The 11887-nt window shown below is 45.3% G+C and overlaps 1 non-coding gene across 1 annotated transcript; it reads left to right on the forward strand.

Moving 5' to 3' along the window:
• Positions 1-2906: 2906 nt before the first annotated feature.
• Positions 2907-3008, forward strand: LOC129544802 (U6 spliceosomal RNA). Its single transcript, XR_008683551.1, has one exon. It is a non-coding gene; the product is annotated as a U6 spliceosomal RNA (small nuclear RNA).
• Positions 3009-11887: the final 8879 nt, after the last annotated feature.

Raw genomic sequence — 11887 nt, forward strand, 5'->3', positions numbered from 1 at the left:
TGGTAGTCCAATGATTAAGAATCTGCCTGCCAGTGCTGGAGACACCAGTTTGATCTCTGGTCTGGGAAGATCCCACATGCTGCAGGCCAACTAAGTCCGTGCGCCACAAACTAGTGAGCCCAAACTCCAGAGCCTGCGCTCAGACACGGGAGAGGCCACTGCGATGAGAAGCCTGTTCACTCACCTCAGCTAGACAGCACCCCCCACTCGTCCCAACTAAAGAAAGTCTGGGAGCAGCCATGAAGACCCAATGCAGCCAAAAACAAATGTAAGTTAAAAAAAAAAAAAAAAACACCGCTCTAAGAGAAGTTTCCATGTCTCATGGAAAGACTCCTTCAGCCACAGAACATCTCTAGCTCCGATTTTGTGTAAGAAGTCTTGATTATTATTTGGGAGTCAGACTCCCAGGGTCGCAGCACTGGAATGGTGGCAATCAGTCCTGCAGAACCTGGAGGGTGGCATCATGCTAGCAGCTGTCATGGCCATGGTGAGCCCTGAGAAAGGAGCGTTTCCCGGGGCTCAGGCTGTCTTCATCCCCTTTGCTTCCACATGGCTCACTCCGGGGGTTGCTCCCATTTGCAGATGGTTAATATCAAGAGCATCACGAACACAAACTTTGAGCAGAAAGGTGGGAGAATCTCCCTTAAATACTGTGTTGGTGACAACACCGAATCATTGTGACCCCCGTTATTTAAAATCAAATATGTGTCCCAAAGCCTTCGCTGGTGGCTCAGTGGTAAAGAATCTGCCTGCCAATGCAGGAGCCTCGGGAGACTAGGGTTCAATCCCTGGGTTGGGAAGATCCCCTGGAAAAGGAAATGGCAACCCACTCTAGTATTCTTGCCTGGGAAATCCCACGGACAGAGGACAGTCCAGGGGTTGCAAAAGAGTTGGACACAACTTAGTGACTAAACAACAACAATATATGTCCCAAAACACTTGACCTTGGACAGAACCTTCAGACCAAGAACCTTCCTTGCTGCTGTTTCCCAGGGTCTGTTATTCAAGGCAGCCCACCAAAGGTGTTGCTTGGGGGTCAGGGTGGAGAGAGAGGTACTTGGACTGGAGGTGGACACAGACCCACTCTTGATCAAATGAGATGACGCACATGAAGATCCTGGATTAGATAAGATAATGCACGTGAAGATGTGTGGCTTGCAGTTTCTGACTTTCGGAATCTCAGTTCCCGACCAAAGGATTGAATATCTGCAATGCAAGCACAGTCTGAACCACTGGACCACCAGGGAATTCCCTGTGAAGATGCTTTTATGCTACAAAACTATATAAAGTGTTTTATAAATCCTCTCCCTAACGGCGTGAATAAGCTACGTGAAGCAAGGCAAGTTTAAGGGTGATGACCAGATCCTTGCCTTGATTTCAACACAAAAACTTGGAACAATTGATGGCTCTTTATAAAACTTCTTTGCTATCTTTGGGTTATAGGGGCTTCATGAGAGCGTCTGATACACTATCAGCTGTTACTCCACCTGGCCTTCTGCGGCCTCATCTCGAATTGCTGACTGCTTAGCTATTTCTCATTGCAATCCCGTCTTTTCTTCTGTGTCCATAGAAACTAGCAGTTATGTGGGGACTTGTTCTTTCACGGGGCCTTTAAGATTCTCACAGCTTTGCTCTGAGCCAGAGAGCTTTCTAGCTTCAGCCAGATATAGGGCTGGTGCATGTACTGATGGCATCTTCAAACTCAAACCAGAAGTGTCCCCTTTTCCATTTGAATGCTTCCTGAGATGGGACCCATTGAGAGGGTCCTGGCTCAGGATTTGCTTGTGGAGGATCAGAGGCTTCAGACTCAGATAAGCCCATGAGTGAGTCATTCTGCATAATAATCAGTGCCCCCAACATGAAAAGACACATGTACTGAGAACCCAGCTTTCCTTTAGCCAAAGAATGTGCATTAAATCTGTTTCATCACTTTTGTGGCTTTTAAGGACTTGTTTGACAAAGGAGTTTGTGAGAAAGTTCCTAATAAGTTTGGCAGCTGACACATTAGTGTTCTTTCAGCTACGGAGGCAGCAGGCTGTGAGGGTGACAAGTGGGGCCCAGGGCTTCCCTGGTGGTCCAGTGGCTAAGAATCCGCCTGCCCGTGCAGGGGTTGTGAGTTCGATCACTGATCGAGAAAGATTCCATACACAACGGGACAACTAAGCACACGAGCCGCAACTACTGAAACCCACGCACCTAGGGCCCGTGCTCCGCAACACAGAAGCCGCCACCATGAGGAGCCCCCTTGCTGCAACTCGAGAAAGCCTGTGCCAGCAGTGAAGACCCAGCACAGCCATAAATAAAGATTTTAAAAATAACAATAAAGCACTCTTTAAAAAACAAGTGAAAATGTTAGTCACTCAGTTGTGTCCGACTCTTTGGGACTGTAGCCTGCTATGCTCCTCTGTCCATGGAATTCTGCAGGCAAGAATCCTGGAGTGGGGTTGCCATTCCCTTCCCCAGGGGATCTTCCTTACCCAGGGATTGAGCCCCACGTCTCCCACATTCCAGGCAGATTCTTACTGGGGCCCAGTCAATTAAACCCATGTTTGAATAGCAGACCTGGTACTTACCAGCTATGGGACCTCTCTCTCGAAGCTTCCGTTTCTTCACCTGCAGAATTTGGGTGACTAGAGAGACTTACACTGACTTGTGCTTTTGGTTGGTCATGCCACGCAGCTTCTGGGATTTTAGTTTCCCCACCAGGGAAGGAATCCCAACCACTGGGCTGCCGGGGGATTTCCTGGTTTGTTAAATGAGAAAGTGAGATAACAAACAGAAGATGCTGAGCCCAACGCCTAGGCCACGGTGAGTGTTTTGTCAAAGGCAGATGCGGTCCTTGTGAAACGGGGACCTGAGTGAGACGGAGGGAAAAATCTGATTTGGAAGAAAAGGAGTTAAGTGGTGTGCTTTGGCGGCACACATCCTAAATTGGAACAATGCAGAGAATATTAGCACAGCCCCTGTTCAAGGGTGACATGCAATTCTGTAAAGTGTTCCATAGTTTTGAATTTCTGCATGACTCAGGAAACTCAACCCAGGGCTCTGGAACAACCTAGAGGAGTGGGAAGGAGTGGGATGTGAGAGAGACGGGATGTATGTATATCTATGGCTGATCCAAGCTGACGTATGGCAGAAACCAGCATAATATTGTAAAGCAATTATCCTTCAATCAAAAAATAAATAAATTTTTTTAAAAAAAAGAAAATAAAAAAAGTTAAGTTATAAACCTTATGTTAAAAAATTATCGTATTTATTTTGGAATATACCTATTCATGCACATGAATAACGGAGAAGGCACTGGCAAGCCACTCCAGTACTCTTGCCTAGAAAATCCCATGGATGGAGGAGCCTGGTGGGCTGCAGTCCATGGGGTCGCTAAGGGTCAGACATGACTGAGCGACTTCGCTTTCACTTTTCACTTTCACACATTGGAGAAGGAAATGGCAACCCACTCCAGTGTTCTTGCCTGGAGAATCCCAGGGACGGGGGACCCTGGTGGGCTTCCGTCTATGGGGTCACACAGAGTCGGACACGACTGAAGTGACTTAGCAGCAGCACATGAATAATTCAAAAGAAACAAGAAGGATGAAAAATAGGTCTTCCTCCCATCCCTCGTCTCACAGTTCCCCTCCGTGGGCAACTAATAAGCTTGTTTCCTGAGAATCTTCCCAGAAATTTTCAATATTGAAAAAATTTGTTTGACATAGACTCACAGACTTAGAAATCAAAGTTATGGTTGCCAAAGGGGAAAGAGATAAATTAGGAATTTGGAATTAACAGATACCTACTACTAAAAATAAAATAGGACTTCCCTGGCGGACCAGTGCTTAAGACGCCACAGTTCCAATGAGAAGTAGGTTCGATCCCTGGTCAGGGAACTAAGATCTCGCATGCCAAAAACACAAAGGTTACTAGCAAGGACCTACTGCACAGCACAAGGAACTGTACTCAATATCTAGTAATAATCTATAAGGGAAGAGAATCCAGAAAGGAATATATATATATATATATATATATAAATGAATCATTTTGTTCTACACCTGAAGCTAACAGAACATCGTAAACCAACTTTACTTCCATTTTTTAAAAAAAATCAACTTCAGAGGGAAATGGGTTTTGAAGGGTAGAAGACATTGATGTAGTAAAGACAGCTGCCTGTGTGTCCGTGTTGGACCCCCAAGTGGAGGGAGTATTTTGAAAGCATATTTAGTTCTCTGCAGCCTGAGCCAGACTGGGTGAAGTCTTCTTAGCTATAATAAGACCCACGGACTCAGAAAAGCAATATGATTCAGAAGCAGGATTCACAGCTCCCCCAGCAGAGCCCCTCATGTGAGGCAGACGCTGTCAGGGCAGGGCAAAGCCAAACTGTGAGATCTGAACTCTGGACTGTGGACTCATTCCCCACATTCCCCGTGTGCCAAGCCCGCATTGCCAACATTCCCTGAGGGTTTAGGGCCTCTGCTCTCCTCCCGGACAGGGATACTCTGGGTCACATAGTTTTGCCTTCAGCTGCTGGAGGGGCCGGAGGACAGGTCAGAGGAGACAATGATCAGAAGCCAAGGGTCCCTTCCTGCATTCTCCCTGCTGGCCTCCTGGAGTCCAGTTTCTATTCTGTCAGATACACATATCTTATATTTATCCAGGATCCATTGGGGAAATTTAAACCTGCTCAAGTCCCAAGACGCACCTGTTTAGTAGATAAACAGGGTTGTTTGTTACCCTACTGTTAACACGGTAACCGTGCATAAACATGGAGCCAAGAGAGGTCACCCACTTCCCGTCAATCTTCTGTAAATCAAAAGGGTACTGAGTCACCAAACTGAAAGATTTTGCGACCTCGGTAACCCATGCCAGTACTTAAGTTTACATCAGAAAGTTTTCACTTGGATCTAATCTGAATTCACCAAGCTGGAATTTATCTGGCATTCAGTCATTAAGGAAAATAGTGGTGATCATCTTCCATGTATTTGAAACATTCATTAGCCTTTGTCCCTTTAGTACTAACTGAGGGATTTTCCTGGTGGTCCAGTAGCTGAAACTCCACGTTCCCAGTGCAAGGGGCCCGGGTTCGATCCCTGATCAGGGAAATAGATCCCACTTGCTACAACTAAGGAGAAGGCAAAGGCAACCCACTCCAGTACTCTTGCCTGGAAAATTCCATGGATGGAGGAGCCTGGTAGGCTGCAGTCCATGGGTTCGCTGCGAGTTGGACATGACTGAATGACTTCACTTTCACTTTTCACTTTCATGCACTGGAGAAGGAAATGGCAACCCACTCCAGCGTTCTTGCCTGGAGAATCCCCGGGACAGCAGAGCCCGGTGGGCTGCCGTCTATGGGGTCACACAGAGTTGGACACGACTGAAGAGACTTAGCAGCAGCAGCTGCAGCTGCAACTAAAGATCCTGCATGATGCAACGAAGATCCCGAGTGCCACAATTAAGACCCAGCGCAGCCAAATAAATATTTTTTAAAAATATTAAATGAAAGCCCATCCAAGTTCTTTCATCTTCTATTTACATTCACTTTCTAAACCTTATTTACTCCTGTGACTATGGGCTCTCTTTTCTCAGCCTCCAGTCCAGGCCAGAACTTTCTCGGTTCAAAATATCAGGAAAGACCTCTGACAGCATCTTTTACTCAACTTTTCTCTTCCCCCGTGTCCTTCAGACCTTTGGAGCTGCTTGCCTCATCCATCTCAGGCTGGCGTGTCTATAAGCTCAGCTATATAAAGCAGAAGATTTTGCCCATCTGACATTCCTAAGTCTCAGAGCGAATGAAGATGACACTCCCTTCTGGTCTGTAGGCAGCCCTGGTATTTATATTGCTCTGAACTCATGATGATGCTTGTGGAGATTTAATTTTCCTAAAGCTCAAATGCTCACGTTAATTTGGGAGAGGGTGGAGATTTGATTTCTTGAGCCGAGCCAAAGACTGAAGGATGGAGTTTGATTCCTAGACCTAAAAAGGCTTCTGGCAAGACTGTGAAACAAGCTGCTTTATTATTTTGGAACTCAGAAGCAGAAGAACAGAGATAGCCTGAGTAAACTTCCCAGGGTTTTGTGACTGGGTAAAGTTTCATGAAACATTCAGATAGACAAAAAAGAAGTAGAAGAAGGAGGAGGAAAAGGAAGAGTTTGAAAAGTAAAAAACATTCTAATTGATGTATAAGCCATCCTATCCTGTTTTCAAATAAAACAAGCTTTAGGAAGAAAGCAAGTAGACTTGAGAATTCCCTGGCGGTCCAATGGTTAAGACTTGGTGCTTTCATTGCTAAGGGCCCAGGGTTAAAATCTGGTGGGGGGAACTAAGATCCTGAAAGTTGCGGGGCCAAAAATAGAGATAATTAGGAAAAAAAAAAAAGGAACTTTCCTGGTGGTTCAGTGGTTAAGGCTCTGCCTTCCAATACAAGGAGTGTGGGTTCAATCCCTGCTGGGGGGGTGGGGGAGCAGTGCTGAGATCCCACACACATTGCCACCAAAAAAAACTGAAACATAAAACAGAAACTATATTGTAACATATTCAATAAAGACTTGTAAAATGGTCCACATCAAAAAGATCTATTAAAAATAAGGAAAGCAAGCAAGTAAAGATACATTACCGACTATTTCTCACAATATCCTTCCATTATTGTGACTGAGGACCCTGAAGTTTAGTTAGATGAGATAAATGGGCCAAGTGCCTCACACAGAGCCCTGAAACATAGCTGGAACTCAGGACAAGTGCGTTCTCTTTCTAACTGTATTGCTATTAACAAGGGTTCATCACTTTGCTGACAAAGGTTTGTGTAGTCAAAGCTATAGTTTTTCCAGTAGTCATGTACAGATGTGAGAGTTGGACCATAAAAAAGGCTGAATACTGAAGAATTGATGTTTTTGAATTGCAGTGCTGGAGAAGACTCTTGAGAATTCCTTGGACTGCAAGGAGATCAAACCAGTCAATCCTAAAGGAAATCAACCCTGAATATTCATTGGAAGGAGTATTGCTGATGCTGAAGCTTCAATACTTTGGCCACCTGATGGGAAAAGTCAACTCACTGGAAAAGACTCTGATGTTGGAAAAGATTGAAGGCAAAAGGAGAAGGGGGTGACAGAGGATGAGATGGTTAGCACCATTGACTCAATGGACATGAATATGAGTAAACTCCAGAAAATAATGGAGGACAGAGGAGCCTGGAATGCTACACCTCATGGGGTTGCAAAGAGTCAGACATGACTTAGCAACTGAACAACAAGGGTTAAAGGAGTAATGGAATTGACATTCTGCTAGCTGCCAATTAAACCCTCAGCTATATGGTCATATAAAACACAGGCAATAAATGGCGTCTATAGCCAAACTCCCAAGGAGGGTTGTTCCCGGGGACAATCTGGTTTAAGTCATCTGGCCACCTTGGGAGGGGCCTTGAGATGCCATTGAGTTCCTGCAACCAGTCTTGTTTCCCTTAGTCTTGACAATTATCTTAATGTCATAGTCCAAGTCCCATAATAACAGTAATAATTATCACAAGCTCACTTTTCTTAAGAGCTTACTGAGGACTAGGCTCTGACTTAAACACACTCCACACATTATTTCATTGAGGCTCCGAAGACAAAATGTTCAGACACTGAGGATCCTTGCCAGATGGGAGGACACCAGAAACCTGGCTGCTGAGCTATCGGAATCTTGAAAAGTTTGAGAAAGCGAGAATAAATTCCATAACTCTCTGCACTTTGGTCATAAAACCAAAAGATTAGGCTAGCAGAGATGAAACATGTTTCACAGGAGAAGGCAGGGAAAATGCAGCGTTGGGGTTTATTCAGTAAACGGGGAAATATGACTTGTGTTCTCCGGTAACCACAAAGAATTGAAACGTGTGGTTAAAGATTTAGGGGTTAGGGAAAGCGAGGGGGTGGGTTGTCTTGTTCCTTCTTGATTTCTGTTCGGGTTCCAGGGAATTGGGGTTTCCATTGCAAAGGGTGCAACTGGATATTTCCTCCACGTTTCATCGCTGGGAACTGGCAAACGGCATTTCCTGGCACTCGGGAGCAGCGAGTCCCAACAGAAGCGAGGTCGAATCCATTTTTGGAGCCAAACGCCAGCATTCCTTTGCGGTGAGTTCTGCAACCTCAAGGTAGCGCTTCCCTAGAGTGACCTCTAGTGGTGACCACGGGGAGTCGCCCAATTTTCCAGCCTATGGAAGGATCACCCTAGAAATGCTGGACGCCTTTGTGGCAACAGAAACCTCTTGGTTCCTTCCCTCACTAACTGCCCTGTGGTTGATGATGACAAGTAGGGCTGACAACATGAGCAAGTCATTCCACTTGCTAATCAAAACCGTGATGAATGCTTTCACATAGGGCTTCCCTGGTGGCTCGGTGGTAAAGAATCCGCCTGCAATGCAGGAGACGCAGGTTCAATCCCTGGGCGGGGAAGATCCCCTGGAGAAGGAAATGGCAACCCACTCCAGGATGCTTGCCTGGAAAATCTCATGGACAGAGGACCTTGGTGGGCTACAGTCCATGGCATCTTAGAAGAGTTGGACATGACTGAGCGGCTAAACAACAACTCTTTTAAGTAAAACGTGAAAACTCTGAATATGTTTAAATGTGCCAACCTCCCGGCCATGGCAGTGATCACCCTGTGTTGGAATGAGACACTTGTCCACCTGCCAGGGGTGCACTTTGCCTGGTCACAGAGTGGTCGTGAACGTTTTCTTTCTGAAGGGACCTTAAGACTTCATAGGAAAAATAATGGTGATCATATACAACATGTGTTGAGATCATCTGAGGGTTGGGAGTATAGGTGTGTCCACTCAGGAAAAAATAGCTAAGAGATAAGGCCCGACATGTTTTTTGTAACGACGGGAAGTGCATCCATATGAGATCACTAAAATGCACATAGGGAAAACTAGACGTGTGTCTAAAAGTTTATGATTCAGAAACATTTTGCATCACTTTGATGATGCATTATCTTATTTTGTTTCGTTTTCACGACAACTGTTTGGTGAGGTATTATTTTCCTCATTTTTAAAATATATTTTTAATTTTTTTTTTTTTTTTGCCATGCTGTGTGGCGTGGAGGATCTTAGTCCCCCAACCAGGGATCAAATTGGCACTCCCTGCAGTGGAAGAGCAGAGTCCCAGCCACTGGACCACCAGGGAAGTCCCTATTTTCCCTATTTTTTTCCTCAAGGAGGAAATTGTCGCCAACAGGTGATCGTACCTATCGGAGAAAGACTGTTCTGGAAGCACCTCTCTCACCGTATAGTGCTGAGTGAAAGTCACTGTTAAAGAGATGGGCATACCCAGACCACCTGACCGGCCTCCTGAGAAATCCGTATGCAGGTCAGGAAGCAACAGTTAGAACTGGACATGGAACAACAGACTGGTTCCAAATAGGAAAAGGAGTACGTCAAGGCTGTATATTGTCACCCTGCTTATTTAACTTCTATGCAGAGTACATCATGAGGAACGCTGGGCTGGAAGAAGCACAAGCTGGAATCAAGATTGCTGGAAGAAATATCAATAACTTCAGATATGCAGATGACACCACCCTTATGGCAGAAAGTGAAAGAGGAGAGTGAAGTTGGCTTAAAACTCAACATTCAGTAAATGAAGATCATGGCATCTGGTCCCATCACTCCATGACAAATAGATGGGGAAACAATGGAAACAGTGACAGACTTTATTTCAGGGGGCTCCAAAATCACTGTAGATGGTGACTGCAGCCATGAAATGAAAAGACACTTACTCCTTGGAAGAAAAGTTATGACCAACCTACACAGCATATTAAAAAACAGAGACATTACTTTGCCAACAAAGATCCACCTAGTCAAAGCTATGGTTTTTTCAGTAGTCATGTATGGATGTGAGAGTTGGGCTGTGAAGAAAGCTGATCGCCGAAGAATTGATGCTTTTTAACTGTGGTGTTGGAGAAGACTCTTGAGAGGCCCTTGGACTGCAAGGAGATCCAACCAGTTCATCCTAAAGGAAATCAGTACTGGGTGTTCATTAGAAGGACTGATGTTGAAGCTGAAACTCCAATAATTTGGCCACCCAATATGAAGAACTGACTCATTGGAAAAGACCCTGATGCTGAAAAGCATTGAAGGTGGGAGGAGAAGGGGATGATGTTTGCATGGCATCACCCGCTCGATGGACATGAGTTTGAGTAAACTCCGGGAGTTGGTCTTCATTCCCGGCTCTCACACCTCTCACAATCCATCAGCGAGATGCAGTCACGTGTCTCCATGATCCGTTGCTGTCACCTGAGGCTTCTCCCTGACTGAAGGTCTTAGGTCTGTCCATACCCACAGCCCTTCTGCTCTTCTCCAACACATCATCCTAGTTCAAGCTCACTTGGATGGTTGAAACACACTTCTGAAACTGTTGTTACACATTTCTTTGTTGACTAATGTGTCATCTACCTTTCCCCAACGGGATTGTAAGCTCCACGAGAGCAGGAACCTTATCCATTTAAATTAATCAGCGCACCCCCAGGGCCAATAATCAATCATGATGTGTATTCAATGTGTTTGTGGAATGAATGAGTGAACGAAAACATAACTAACTCAGCAATTCCACAGTCAATTAAAATACTCATGTCTAGAGGCCCTAGCCCAGAGAGTCTAACTTATCTGGGATGGGGCTAGGTATCAAGATAGTCAATCCTAAAATAATCAGTCCTGAATATTCATTGAAAGGACTGATGCTGAAACTCTGGTACTTTGGCCAGCTGATGCAAAGAACTGACTCACTGGAAAAGACTCTGATGCTGGGAAAGATTGAAGGCAGGAGGAGAAGGGGATGACAGAGGATGAGATGGTTGGATGGCATCACCCACTCGATGGACATGCGTTTGAGCAAGCTCTGGGAGTTGGTAATGGAGAGGGAAGCCTGGCGTGCTGCAGTCCACGCGGTCACAAAGAGTCAGACACAACTGAGCCACTGAACTGACTGATCAAGATAGCATTTTCTTTTTTTGGCTGCATCACACAGCTTGCACGATCTTAGTTTTTCAACCAGGAGTGGAACCCTGGCCATGGCAGTGAACGTGCCAAGCCCTAACCACCGGACTGCCAGGGATATTCAACATTTTTTAAAAACTTTTATTGTGGTAACATATCCATAATATAAAATTTATCATTTTTAACCATTTAAAATGTGCAGTTCAATAGCATTAAGGACATTCATGTCTTTGTGCAAACATCATCACCATCCACCTCCAGAACTTTCTTATCTTCCCAAACTGAACTCGGTCCCCAAAAAACACACTCCCCTCCCCCCTTTCTTTCTTGCCTGGCTTAGACTGCAAGCCCCCCACTTTATCTGGTGCCTTGCATGTACCCTCAACACCCTGACCTCTCACCCCTTTGGTGGTATTGGCCTGGCAAATCCCAATCTGGCAAAATCAGGCTCTCCACCTGCCCTGTGTCTGCAACCAGGCAGCTGAACGTAACTGGTTAAAACGGACAACCAAGTGGAGTGGCCTCTTTTAAGTTAACAATCGTAAATCTGAATGGGATCTTAGCACCACCCGCAGTGTTTCCTAAATTCTCTTGAATCCCCACAGTCCAAAAGTTCAGTGTCAAACCTTCTAATCCAAACAAACCTCCTGTACTCGGGTAGTGACCTCACGCATCCAACTGAGAAAAGAGAAGCCATCAGTATAAAAGGTTGCCTCTGCCCGCCACCGCTGCCACCCACTGACCTACATCTGTTTTCACTTATGCGGCTGCCTGTCCATGAAAATGGATGAATCACAGGACTTTGCTCCTCAATTCCCTTCTCTCTCCCCGTCCTAAAGTTTCCCTCTCTGCTAGATAATTCCCTTCAGCACACATGCCCTAATAGGTCCCATATTTAAAATCCCTTCCTTGGCCGTCCAAATCCCACTCAGTTTTTTAAA

This window comes from Moschus berezovskii, chromosome 20, assembly GCF_049115385.1.
Source record: "Moschus berezovskii isolate FMDL1 chromosome 20, NW_MosBer_1.0, whole genome shotgun sequence".
In the NCBI taxonomy this organism is placed as follows: Eukaryota; Metazoa; Chordata; class Mammalia; order Artiodactyla; family Moschidae; genus Moschus; species Moschus berezovskii.